Source organism: Aquarana catesbeiana, linkage group LG05 (genome assembly GCF_042186555.1).
Source record: "Aquarana catesbeiana isolate 2022-GZ linkage group LG05, ASM4218655v1, whole genome shotgun sequence".
Lineage (NCBI taxonomy): Eukaryota > Metazoa > Chordata > Amphibia > Anura > Ranidae > Aquarana > Aquarana catesbeiana.
Genome location: NC_133328.1, coordinates 77,608,810 through 77,623,331, shown reverse-complemented (window position 1 = coordinate 77,623,331; position 14,522 = coordinate 77,608,810). Strand labels below are relative to the sequence as shown.

Below are 14,522 nucleotides of genomic sequence, written 5' to 3'. Positions count from 1 at the left end.
TTTTGAGATGCCTGTGGAAAGGGAGCATGTGTGGCTTTTGCTTCAATACAGCACTTGCATTCCATGAGCACTTTGCAAGGCGCTATCGTTAAATCTTCTGATAAGCCTCTCTTTATAATTTCCTGTATAGATTCTGGACTTCTGTGCCCCAGCTGCCTGTGCCATAAGTGAATACATTTGCTGTGTATGTCATTAAAGTTTATATTGGCTTGCTGGTCTGTGGTGATGAGCCTTTTATGCAGTAGCTGGTCATCCAGTTTTCCTTTTGTGAGGAATTGCTTATTATTGTGAATTGTGCATTCATCACCCTGGAACTTAACTGTGAGACCGTTGTTTGCAAGACTTTTCACGGATAGTAGTCTGTCCTCTAGTTCTGGAACATACAGCACTTTCTTTATGAGGATACTCTGCTTGCCTTTTGGCGTAATGCACTTCAGGTAGCCCTGGCCTTTACCTTGGGTGATGCTTTCCAGTTTGCTAGGAAAACTTTGTCTTTGCACTGTAATCAATGTTTGTGAAGAAGGTCTCATCGCTAGTCATGTGGCTAGTCGCTCCTGAGTCTATGCGCCAGACACGTGGCTTGCCGCTTTAAAGGTGCCACGACATGATGTGTCTGCAGTTTCCTTTGTGATTGCTTTAACTCTTTCTTTTGTGGATAGCTTTAGCTTTCACTGCTCGGCTTTCCAGATAGAACAGTCCTTTTTAAAGTGACCGGTCTTTTTACAGCAAAAAACAGGCTCTGCTTTTTTTGTTGTGCTTTGTGCCTTTGTACATCTTAAGAGCTTTGTCATCACGGTGCATGTTTTCTTTCCTTCTGTCATATTCATCAATTAATTTCCCTTTGACATATTCCAGTGTCAGCTCCTGCTTGGGTCTGGTCTCTAAGGCGTTAATGAGAGCAGTATATGTCTCTAGAAGGCTACAGAGGAACAGGGCAATAATATAATAATAATCTTTGATGTCTGCTCCAATGGTACACAGCTGCTCTATGATCTCTAGCATAGCTGTCATGAAAAGGTTCACCTGTTGGTGGCGCTATCGGTCCCCTGGATCGCAGTACCAGTGTTCACCAGTGGGTGTCTTCCAACACCTAAGATCTGTAATAAGAGGACTCACCTGCTGGGGGCACTGTTGCATCCTTGGGTGGGTCGTAGTACCGGTTGCCACCAGCGGGTGCATTCCGGCAGTGTGGAGCAGACAGCACCCTCTGGGCTCAGGTGTAATGTGAGGTCAAATCACTGGAGTCTGATAAATACCCGGCAAGCTCTCACATCCTTGCCTTGGTGTCTCTCTCCCTGTGCCCTGATCTTGCTGCCTGTTATCTTGACCTTAAGCCTGCATCTGTCCTGTCCTGTCCTGACCTGATCCGATCCCTATCCTGAGCCCATCCTGGACCTGTCCCTCCGTTTTCCTGATTTCCCTGATCCCTGCCCTGCAGCCTATCCATCCATCCTCTCCCTGTCCTGTTGGTTCCCCGTCCTTTCCCATCTGACTGACCTCCTTGTGTATGACCTCGGTCTGGCTTTTGTTATGATTACGGTATTTCCCATCCATTTGTATATATCATTTGTTTGTGGGTCTATGGTTGTTTTGCACAGTTATATTTTGTTTATTTGTCACACATTTAATAAACACCATTATTTTTCACTTACCTGTGTTTCTCGTTCCTTCTGTGCAGTCCATACAGTCTGGTCTACTAAATTCCTGTGACAGTACACCAAGGCCATCCCTGACCAGACGTGGCTGCACTGAGGAACCATCCGGGTTGTTAGTTCTGCTAATATGGATTTCAATTAATTCAGTTATTATTCCCTGCTGGCAGAAGATGATGGTGAATATTGTCGCCAGATTTTGAAAGGGTGGACTAGTGACCAGCTGATGTAAACTATCCGATCAGCTCACTCCCTAGTGGATCAGGAGTATATGTCATTTGAAGATGTTTAGCCCCTGATCCAGTTATGTGCAAAACCAGCCCTGTCATGCATTCCCCAAGGGAGCGATGATTTTTCTCCCTCCTTCAATTATGGCCAAGTGGAATCCCTGGTATGGTTATTAGAAGATGATCCAGCCTTTTTTATGGAACACTATTCCGCTTGTTCACAGCAGGTGTTGTCTGATTGCATCCATTCAGTGCAATCCCTGGTTAGTCAGGCTGGGTGTGAATCATCATTTGTTCAACCTGTGCTACGGACATGGTCAGATCTCCTGCACTTAGCTAAGCCTCAACATTCCAGCCCTGCCATCAAACACCTGCCTTCCCAAAAATCTATCTCCCCGTCACCTATGGCAACCTTAGCTACAGCCCAGTTTACTCAGCTACCAAATACTACTACCCAGTCTCCAAGTGCTGCACCTATCCTGCCTTTAATCCACCTGTCTCTTCTCCTCCACCTGTAAGAACCCCACAGAACCCTCCTCCAGCCACTGTTTCTTAGTCTTCCTTTTGCCCAGCTACATACTTTTCTTACGACCCTGCACGTACGTACAAAGCTGCAGTGGCTAAACCAAAAAAGAAACCAAAGTTCTTCCCGACCCACACCATCTTGCCAGTAACCCAACCTGCCTCCACACCAATCAACCTGTTCATGCCAGTTGAACTTGATGACCCACCTAAACCTGCCAACCCTGTGCCTGCTATCCAGCCTGATGTGCCTGCCTTCCAGCCTGATGTACCTACCTTCCAGTCTGATGTGCCCGCTTTCCAATCTGATGTCTTGATGCCTGCCTTCCAGCCCAAAGTCTCGATGCCTGCCTTCCAGCCTGATGTGCCCACTTTTCAGCCTGATGCGCCTTCCTTCCAGTCTGATGTGCCTACCTTCCAGTCTGATGTGTCCGCTTTCCAGTCTGATGTGCCTGCTTCCCAGTCTGATGTCTTGATGTCTGCCTACCAGCCCAAAGTCTCGGTGCCTGCCTTCCAGTCTGATGTGCCTACCTTCCAGTCTGATGTCTCCGCTTCCCAGTCTGATGTGCCAGCTTCCCAGTCTGATGTCTTAATGCCTGCCTTCCAGCCCAAAGTCTCAGTGCCTGCCTTCCAGTCTGATGTGCCTGCCTTCCAGTCTGATGTGCCTGCCTTCCAGTCTGAAGTGTCCGCTTTCCAGTCTGATGTGTCCGCCTTCCAGTCTGATGTGTCCGCTTTCCAGTCTGATGTCTTGATGCCTGCCTTCCAGCTCAAAGTCTCGGTGCCTGCCTTCCAGCCTGATGTATCTACCATCCAGTCTGATGTGCCCGCTTTTCAGTCTGTGCCCGCTTTCCAGTCTGATGTGCCCGCCTTCCAGCCAGATGTCTCGATGCTTGCCCTCCAGCCAGATGTCTCGATGCTTGCCCTCCAGCCGGATGTCTCGTGCCTGCCTTCTGGCCAGATGTCTTGGTGCCTGCCTTCCAGCTTGATGTCTCCACTTTCCAGTCTGATGTGCCCGCTTCCCAGTCTGTGCCCGCTTTCCAGTCTGATGTGCCCACCTTCCAGTCTGATGTCTTGATGCCTGCCTTCCAGTCTGATGTGCCCGCTTTCCAGTCTGTGCCCGCTTTCCAGTCTGATGTGCCCGCCTTCCAGCCTGATGTCTCGGTGCCTGCCTTCCAGCCGGATGTCTCAGTGCCTGCTTTCCAGCTTGATGTCTCCACATTCCAGTCTGATGTGCCCGCTTCCCAGTCTGATGTGCCCGCTTCCCAGTCTGATGTGCCTGCCTTCCAGTCTGATGTGCCCGCTTTCCAGTCTGATGTGCCCACCTTCCAACCTGATGTCTCGGTGCCTGCCTTCCAGCTTGATGTCTCCACTTCCCCGTCCAATGTGCCCGCTTCTCAGTCTGATGTCTTTGTACCTGCCTTCCAGCCTGGTGACTCGTTGCCTGCCTTCCAGCCTGATGTCTCGGTGCCTGCCTTCCAGCCGGATGTCTCGGTGCCTGCCTTCCAGCCTGATGTCTCCACTTTCCAGTCTGATGCGCCCACTTCCCTGTCTGTGCCGGCTTTCCAGTCTGATGTGCCCACCTTCCAGCCTGATGATCTCGATGCCTGCCTTCCAGTCTGATGTGCCCGCCTTCCAGTCTGATGTGCCCGCTTTCCAGTCTGATGTGCCCGCCTTCCAGCCTGATGTCTTGATGCTTGCCTTCCAGCCTGATGTCTCGGTGCCTGCCTTCCAGCCGGATGTCTTGGTATTGGTGTGTCAGCCTGAAGTTTCAGTGCCCGTGTGTCAGCCTGAAGTTTCGGTGTCCGTGTGTCAGCCTGAAGTTTCGGTGCTTGTGTGTCAGCCTGAAGTTTCGGTGCTTGTGTGTCAGCCTGAAGTTTCGGTGCCCGTGTGTCAGCCTGAAGTTTCGGTGCCCATGTGTCAGCCTGAAGTTTCGGTTCCCGTGTGTCAGCCTGAAGTTTCGGTGCCCGTGTGTCAGCCTGGAGTTTCGGTGCCCGTGTGTCAACCTGAAGTTTTGGTGCCCGTTACCCAGTCTGCTGAACCGGTGCCCATTACCCAGTCTGCTGAACCGGTGCCCATTACCCAGTCTGCTGAACCGCTGCCCGTTACCCAGTCTGCTGAACCGCTGCCCGTTACCCAGTCTGCTGAACCGCTGCCCGTTACCCAGTCTGCTAAACCGGTGCCCGTTACCCAGTCTGCTAAACCGGAGTCCGTTAAGCCAGTGCCCTTTTTCTGCTTGCCGGACCAGTGCCCGGTGTCCAGCTTGGCCGGGGCCCATTACCCAGTTTGTTGAGCCGGTGCCCGTGATCCAGCCTGCCCTTATGGTGCTCGCTGTTTGGCCCCACGACCCGGAGCCCGCTGTCTGCTCGGATGTGCCCGCTGTCTGCTGGGATGCGCCCGCTGTCTGCTCGGATGCACCCGCTGTCTGCTCGGATGCGCCCGCTGTCTGCTCGGATGCGCCCGCTGTCTTCTCGGATGCGCCCGCTGGCTTCTCGGATACGCCCGCCGTCTTCTCGGATGTGCCCGCTGTCTGCTCTGATGTGCCCGCTGTCTGCTCTGATGTGCCCGCTGTCTGCTCTGATGTGCCCGCTGTCCGGTTTGATGTATCCACTGCCCAGTCTAAGGTGCCTGATGCCCAGCCTGAAGTACCCGATGCCCAGCCTGACGTGCCCTCATCTGTTGTTCGGTTTGAGGCCATGAACTTTGGACAATTTCACTAGTTGGAGAGTCCGGAGGCCGCTCCTTTGAGGGGGGGCACGGTCATGAAAAGGTTCACCCGTTGGTGGCGCTATCGGTCCCCATGACCTCGCTCTGGCTTTTGTTACGATTATGGTATTTCCCATCCATTTGTATATATCATTTGTTTGTGGGTCTATGGTTGTTTTGTACTGTTCCTTCTGTGCAGTCCACACAGTCTAGTCTACTAAATTCCTGTGACAATAGCATTCACGTGGTCACACATTTGCTGGCCTTCTTGTGGTCTCATCTTGTACAACTCTCTTAGCAAAAACAATTTGCTGTTTAGACTTGAACGCTCATGCAGCTTTTGTAATGAAGTCCTCATACCTTTGGCCGTTTTCTCTGTTCTTATGTGGATAAGCTGGTCATCTTCCACTAGTAAGCTTATAATTGCTTTTGCCTGTCTGTCCTTCCTATCCCAGTCCTCCGTCTCTCCATCTGTGGGTTTGTCTGTATTCAGCACTTGCCACAAGTCATCCTTGGTGAGAAACACTTCCAATTTAAACTTCCACAACTGGCAATTGGCATTGTTCAGCTTTGCTATCGCAAGCTTCACATCTGAACCACTAGCCATGTTTCAGTAGCTTGTATACAGTTCTCACTGACTTGCTGTACTCACTGAGTATTGTTTCCAGTGCCTCTGGGTGCTGCTGGGTTTGCTGGGGGCCTGGGACCCATAACCTATTAGCTGAATATTGAAATCATGCTTTGGAAGCTTCTTGGATACAGCAAACGGCTTTACTTTTATGGAGAAATATATTACATGTCTTTTATCATAGAACAGGTAGAGAACAGGAACAAGGAGCATACAAGTACATATTTAGATAAAGACGGTACATCCTGTTATTTGTACCATAGAATACACAATATCACACTGCAGCACCTGCTGGATAGAAAGGTATAATGAATACACTATATAGTTCACAGTACTTTATATTACATGTTGATTTTCTTCCAACAATGAGCATATAGATAAGTGGATTGTTGTCAGTCTTGACCAGAAAGTCTGCACAGATAGTCCTTTAACTTGTTCACCACTGACCACTTCAAGACCAGAAACTCCAACTTGTGAAAGGGGAAGTGCTTGCCGGTAGGGGTCAGACTTCTGCTCATATATGTCCTTAGTATAGTACCCCGATCAGTACGTCTCTGCTAGTATTGACGTATAGTTCATATGGTTTAGAAGGGTCATTGTATGCTAGTACAGAAGCATTGGTAAAACTTTCTTTAAGCTAGCAAAACACCTGCTCACATCGGTCTGTCCATTGATCTTGAATAGACTCTCTAAGTCAACTAGGTCCGTTACTTTTCTTGCTTGGCTTTGGTGAAACAGTATCTTCTTCCTCATTCTTTAGATATTCATTGAGGGGTCAGACTATTTTAGCAAACCCTTTGACAAATCTTCGGTAGTAGGTACAGAATCCTAAGAATGTCCTCAGTTCAATGACGTTATTTGATCTAGGACAGGGGGTGATGACATCGGAAAGGACATAACACTCATGGACTTGGCTATGTGGCAACCGGATGTGACGTCAGAGCTGAAGCCGGAAGTGACGAACCAAAAGAGCCAGAGATTTGCGGAGTGGGTGTAAATAAAGTGGATGCAACACCAACATTGTATATCTGGCGGCACATATATGCAATGAGCCTATATTAAACATTATTTGTGAGTGACTTTTTAAGTAGGAGATTTTAAATATAATTATATATATATATATATATATATATATATATATATATATATATACATATATATATATACATACACAAAATCAAAGCTGTTTTTTCCTTTTTGTATACTAATGTGACTGAGGCGGTGATGGCAAAAGATCCTGTTAAAGCCTATTTCCATTGCAACATCTTGCAGTGGGATGGGTACTTTTTTGCATTCAAAGTGGTTGTACACCCTGTACAACCATTTTTACCTACATTTAAGCCTATATTAAGGCTTACCTGTAGGTGCTTGAAATATCTCCTAAACCTCCATGGTTTAGGAGATATTTACAAAAAAGGCGATCGCCAGTGACTATTAAAACCCCTTTAAAAGGGCAGATCGTGCCGTTTCTAATAGGGGTCAAGCAGTGACTGGTGGCTCCCGCGCGCATGTGCCCGAGTGACGTCACGTGACTCCGGCCAGTCACAGACCTGGAGTTCACGGCCCCGGAAGGAAGAGGGGTGAAGATGGACACTCGCTGCTAGGTTTTCTTTCTCTATTCACGGCTCGAACAAATGATAGTGACTATCTCACTGCAGTTTTGTTACTGATGCAGGATTCTGACTATAATCCTCAATTTATTTGTACTGCGAGACCCCTCGTTTGAGACTGCAAGGTAATTAGTGGCCACTCTATACTTCATGCTAATAAGATTTAATGCAACTCTCCTAGCATGGGATTTTTTAGATTATATAATGGGACCGCTGTTAGTAATACTTGGGGAGGGAATTGGATTGATTGAGCTTACACCGCCACTTTTTTCCTCTTTTTCTCTCCCATTTTTTCATACAGCTTTGTGTCTATACCTATTTAAACTTCCATTGAAAGGATCAGGTTGTTTGATCTTCCCTCACTGGGCCAAAAATACTCCAGGTGTGCAGGTTGAATTAAAACCTCCATACATGCCATCCTCTGACAAAGCCATTTTTTACTCTTGCTGCAATATTACTATTTTTGTTTTGATAACGGTGCCATTCACCTTGTTTAGGTAGGTTGTCTTCTCTTTTCCCTCTGGGCCCACCTCCCTCCCCTCTCCTTCTACCTTTGCCCTTCCCTTGCCTCTGTTGAATTTAGCTGCACTATGCTCATTATGCCTGTTTAAATCATGGTCTTGCATCATAAACTATATTGTACTTTTCTGTTTATCAGAATATAAATCCTCCTATATAATTACCCCTGATGAAAGGATTTTGAACCTGAAACGCGTTGGGTACCACTAGGACTTATCCTGGATGTTGGACACCGGAAAGTACTATGGGACATTGGAGTGAAACTACTTTGTATATGTGCCATCATATTTCATTTGCAAGATATCATTTTACGTGTAATTGTGCTATCGTCAGTGTTTGTTTTTTTAATCGTCATGTGAAGATGATTTTTTTAGCATAGTCTTTCTGTCTTTTTTGTTTACTAAATCTATATTTTTTAACCAATTTATTAGTGTCTTTGCCAATATAAAGTCCCACTTTTTTCCGGGGGGTACAAAATACTTGTCCGAGCATGCAACCTGGCAGGTCAGAATGGGGGGGACGAGTGAGTGCACCCCTCCTGAACCGTACCAGGCCACATGCCCTCAACATGGGAAGGGTGCTTTGGGGTCCCCCAGATCCCGCCTCCCCTTTGTGAATGGGTAGTGGGTACATTGTACCCCTACCCATTCACCAAAAAAGTGTCAAAAACGTAAAAACGACAGAAGACAGTTTCCTTTATTAAAAATGAAAAAAAAAGTGCACTGTGATGTCCATCCATCTTCAATCACAGCGCCAACGGATCAAAAAATGAAAAAAAAAAAAGCTCCACTTCGATGGGAGGTGTCCCGCCAACTGCTGTCTCTTGGCTGTGACAGCTGTTATATAGGCAAGGTCAAGGCCACCCAGTGACATAACTGGGTGACTCTGCAGCCCTTCTGACCTCATGTGACGTCATGTGATGTCACATGACATCATGTGACGTCACATGATGTCATGTGAAGTCAAAACATTTCCCCAAGGAAGCATCTGACAGCTTTATGTCTATACTACTTTATATTGCTCTGGGAGTGACTAGAGTTGCTAAGACCTTGCTTTATTCTTCATCAGAGCCTATGTTCAGTGTTAACTGCATCTGGACACCGTCTTTTAAATATGTTTACCCTTTCTAATAGGTCCCAATAGACTGTGGGCAGCAGGAGGAGCCAGAAGGGAGTTTTTATTAAACTGCCCAGAGAAGCCCGCTCTCTTGGTGCCACAGGAGTTCATGCTGTGAGGCACTTGTTTTTAAGAAGGCTAAGCCAGCAAGGCCCAAGGTCGAGAGCAGACACACTGGAGCTCTAACAGCTCTGTCAGCACTGTTTACTTGACACAGTGCCGCCAGGAGAGCAGAGTGTTAACTCCATCCTCCACTTCAGATCCCTAAATGACTGAATTGCCAGGACAAGACTGAGGGGGGCCCTTACACTGTGAGAGCTTGCCGCCACCTCCTGGAGGTTGATGAGAGGGCTATTGGCCTGTCTTTATTCAGCTAGCAGAAACAGAGCTACTGAGAGCAGGACATTTAGTGTACTACGTTCATACTGCACCTTCACCAAACCCGTGCTGCTCTTCATCTAATTATATAACGCACCTAGTACCAATCCTGAGCTACAGTTATATTGACCTGTCATCACATCTGGTCCTCATCCACAGCATTTCATATTAGAGCTGTACAACATCACTTCACACTACACTGCAGGCAGGTCTCTAAAGACTGCCCCTTTCTATTAATCACCCTGCACATCCCTTTCGTCCCCTTTACCCCTTCCCATTATTTAAACACAGACAGTACCTACCCAGTCAGTTTAGGCCTAGCATTGTCACTATTAGTGCACGCTGGCAGTACAGTTCCTGCTGTTTTGTTAGATCTAATCTTATTACTGCTTGCTGTTGCACTTCAGGTAGTGTTGTTACTGTTTATGCTGATGTGGACATTAAATGCCTCCTTATGCCTATTCTCTACTGATAATCTCATATGCTAGTTAATGTTAATACCATTGTCTATATATTTTAATTTTTTTAACATGCCTTGTTATCAACCATATTGGGTGATAATACAGTATATTAGGTTTACCTTTGCTACTTGGTTCGGTGCCTGGGTTTTTTCTTTGATATGGAACTGAACTGGTACCATATGTTTGTACACTCAACCAGGTGTGTCAGAGGAGTTGAGATTCTGGAGGAGGTTAAGGCAAAGAATGAGATAACTTATCATGTCCAGTGGCTCCTATGGGGGTAGTGCTACACAAACAAACTATTAAAGTATATGTAAACCCTCACCTTGTAAAATAACCCATACAGTTTAAAATAGAAATAATAAGTGATTACATACCCTCTTTTCTCAGCTGCATAGAGAAGGGAGGGTGGAGAACAGCATTACACCGATCTTCCCTGTGAATGGCTGTGCAAAGGGGGCATATCAGCTCCAGTCTGATCATTGGAGGAGAGCACTCTGAGATTCCAGCACAGCTAGAGAACTGACTACGCTGTGCTCTCATGTCTAGTGTGGTGAGTTTTTAATATAGAGGGAATGGTAGGAACACCAGGGATTTCACACAAAGCAAGCAATACAAAGAGAACAGAAATATTTTTTCATATAAGTACATAGTACGGCAGGCACATACCAGGAATATGAAATGTTGGGTTTACATATTCTTAATAGTTTTCTATCAGAAATATATGCTTTGGGTAAAAGGAATAAGGAAATGAATGACCAGGCAAACCCTTCTACCTTGACTAAATTTAGGCATGAATTGTGCACATTATTGTGTGAACAGTATGACAAATACTCCTGAAAGTTAAAACTTAAAACTTAATTAATATGCCAGCGGCAACAGAGCTAGAAAATTCTTGGCTTAGAGAGTTAAAACCCAGAGAACCAAGATTAAAATCTCTCATTTTATTAATCGTGTTAATAAACATAATATTATGAACCCTAAGGAGATAGTAGACTTTTATATCTCCCTTTATAATCTACAGGAAGATTCTCCAACCATCAGACACAAGTATAGCTACATCTGTAGCTAGACTAAATTTGCCTAAACTCTCCAAAATTCAGCTTCAATATCAATGCACTGTTTTTACGTGTACAAAAACTGTAGAAATGTACAAAATTATAGACTTCCCCCCAAATGGTAAATGTCCAGGCCTAGACAGGTTCTCTAGTGAGTATTAAATCATTCAAGACTTTCCCCAGCCCTTATCTTAATGATTTATGCACTAAAACAGCCTCAACGGCTTACCCCCCCCCCCCCCCCCCCCCGAAATGTTGAGGGCCTTCAAGTGATCAGGTATTGATCACTCTTTTAAATGTTACTTGCAAACATCCTTTACCCTTTAACCATATACCTGAATTGATTGAGGGGTCCCATATCTGGTCATCACCTTAACACCTAAAATATTATTGTTAGCTGACTTAAACTACAAACTACTTCTAGAAAAATTGTCCAAATATATTTTAAACTTAAATATTGGTTTAAACCATCTCCTGATGTATTGTGGTTGTAAATTGAACTAGCATTAGTACAAATCAATGATCAACGCTGACAACGCCATTTTTTACTCTTGCTGCAATATTACTATTTTTTGTTTTGTTTACGATGCCATTCACCTCGTTTAGGTAAGTTGTTTTCTTTTTTCCCTTTGGGCCCACCTTCCTCCCCTCTCCTTCCTCTCTACCCCTGCCCTTCCCTTGTCTCTGTTGAATTTAGCTGCACTATGCTCATTATGCCTGTTTAAATTGTGGTCTTGCATCATAAACTATATTGTACTTTTCTGTTTATCAGAATATAAATCCTCCTATATAATTACCCCTGCTGAAATTATTTTGAACCTGAAACGCATTGGGTACCCCTAGGACTTATCCCGGATGTTGGACACCGGAAAGTACTATCGGACATTGTAGTGAAACTACTTTGTATATGTACCATCATATTTCATTTGCAAGATATCATTTTATGTGTAATTGTGCTATCGTCAGTGTTTGTTTTATTAATCATCATGTGAAGATGATTTTTTTGCATAGTCTTGCTGTCTTTTTTGTTTAATAAATCTATATTATTTTAACCAATTTATTGGTGTCTTTGCCAATTTAAAGTCCCACTTTTTTCGGAGGGGGGGGGGGGGGGGTGTTACAAACTACCTTTTCTATGTATACAGGGATGTGGCAAATTCACTACAATCTGACATGGTGAAAGCCTATATTTATCTCGGATAAGGGTCTGGTGTGGATTTTTGGGGGAACCCCCACACCATTTTTTTAAAGAAAATTGGCGCGGGGTTCCCCTTAACCACTTCAATACACTGTGTTATATATACTACACTGCCTGCACTGATTGAATATAGAGTCTACAGTGAATATCTAGTCTACACTAAATGCAGATTAAATATATATATATATATATATGAAATACACTGCCTGCTCACCACTAACTAACCTGCCTGCCTAATTTAGCTCAATCTATCTCCGTCCACACACTATACACGGCCGCTATGTAAGCAGCCTTATATAGTGTGGGGCATGGACTTAGTTCCCCTGAGCCACGATTGGCCAAGCCAACCTATCTTTGGCCAATTATGGCTCTCGCAGCAGAGAGCGCTGTGATTGGCCAAAGCAGGCAGGTCAGGTGCATGCTTTGGACAATCATCAGACGTCAATGCACTGTGATCTCAGTGCATTATGGGGCATTCCGCGGCGCTCTAATTCTAGCGAATGCCCATATGTTCCATTTGTTTGCAAACCACGGGCTCATCCCTACCTGTGGGGTACCACCTTCAAATCCAACACAATCGGAGGAGGTGGTGCTAATTTGGATGAAGTTAGATCCAGAAGGATTTCCTATTCTTGCAACAATTTAAGTTTCTCCTCCACTGGCAAAATCAATGATGTCCAGCCATTCTGAGTAATGGTGAGCTTACTGGTGTATTTCCAGCAGTAGAGAATCTTGTGATTTCACAGAGCTTTAGCTATTGGCAACAAGTTTTTCTGTAACTGTAAGGTATATTGTGAGAGATCAGAGAAGACTTGTAGTGTTTTGAACTGTTGCAGGATACTCTCCGGTTTGCAGAAAGTTGCCAATGCTTTCTACTTTACATGATAAAAGTGAGTATACAAAAGCATCTCACACAGTACATTAACTGATAGATGTGGCAGCAGGAATACGGTGTATAGAAGATCATGCACATATTTTTGTAGTTGTGTGGGTTGTATGTGCTCAAAGATGCCATGAATGTTAAGGTTGTTTCAGAGAGACCTGTCTTCTAAATCTGCCACTTTAGCCAAGACAGGTCCTCTTATTTTTCATTGTGTGCATTTACCAGGGTATTAAAGGATGAAGCTAATTATTTTAATGTTTGTTCTATATGCTCGACCCTGCCCCCAAGATCCTGTGCTTCTGCTCTAAATGACCACATACATGACATCATATCTGAGAGTAGGAACGATTGTGGAGACATAAGCATATCTTTCATGGTAGTGTCTAAGATAGGTTGATATGTAGTGGGAAAATCTGTAATGGAATCTATGAGTTCCCTGGTATCATCCGAAGAATCATTAGGAACACTCACCTCTGTATTAGGCTTCTGAGTTGCACTGGTCTCCTGTACCGTCCTGGGTTTAGATTTGGCTGGAATACTGGTGGATGGAGTAAAGGGTCATGATGGTGGGGATATTTGGGAATTACTGTAATTCATTACTTGAAACCTGGCTCGGGGACCTGACAGGAGCGCTACCAGAAATGTGCAACTGTGAATGTCATTTTGTTGTAGCCCTCTCTCAGCCAGATAGAAAAACTCTGATAACCTTTGTCTTTGCGTTTGTGGGTCATACCACCAGCTCCTCAGATGATTTGTAGCCCTGTTTTGTTTTTCTTTATAGTCATGTGAAAACCACTGGAACTACACTTTCTTTGAGCAACTGGCAATTCAATGTGATAGAATGACAGTGAGACTGTTAAGACACTATCTGCATGGAGTGTGCATGTTTTCCTTGTTCTTTGTTCTCACTTTGGAGGGACTTCCCGTTTTTGGCTATGGGACAGGAAGGGAAATCTCCCCAATGGAACACAGCAAAAAAAACAAACAAAAAAAAAACAGACAGGGGTTATAATGCTCCATTAATCTAACCAAAATGAAAAAAGCTTTACCTTTAGTTCTACTTTAAGTTGAACTTTCTGAAAAGGTTAATATGTTCTGATCCACCACATCGACTAATCACAGTGCCAAAATTATATTCCTGTGGCAAATTCACACGCCTGAAAAACAGATGAAAGAAATAAGGAACACAGCACTGTTGTTGTCAAGCAGGATTTACTACTTTTGATATACAAAGCAGACTATTCTCTGTCCTCAGGAGGGGCCAGAGACAGTGATCAGATTCTGAGTGTGCAGACTGCATACCTCCCAAATGCCCCTCTTTTGGAACTAAATAACCCTGTCCCCCTTTTCTCTTCAGTAATTCCTCCTTTTTGGACAGATGTGTAGACCTCTATAATAAACACTTAAAGGAGAAGTATAGTTTAAACATTTTGGCTGTACTTCTCCTATGGATCACATGCTTGTAGTTCGTTTTCAACCAGCAGTGGGCTAAAGCTGTCGGCTGGCATCGCAGAGCTGGTCCAGGCTGGTCTGGCAGCTAGCTCAGTGAACCACTGAGAGCCTGAGA

General features: G+C 45.0%; 1 long non-coding RNA gene across 1 annotated transcript in view; it reads right to left on the bottom strand.

Annotated features, from left to right (window-relative positions):
• LOC141145806 (uncharacterized) overlaps nt 1-14,119 on the bottom strand; it is a 31,507-nt gene extending 17,388 nt beyond the window's left edge. The window contains exons 1-2 of the long non-coding RNA XR_012244650.1: nt 14,005-14,119; nt 9,936-10,037 (exon numbers count right to left, since the gene is read on the bottom strand). This is a non-coding gene — a long non-coding RNA (uncharacterized lncRNA). The remainder of the gene's footprint in view (nt 1-9,935; nt 10,038-14,004) is intronic.
• Nucleotides 14,120-14,522: the final 403 nt, after the last annotated feature.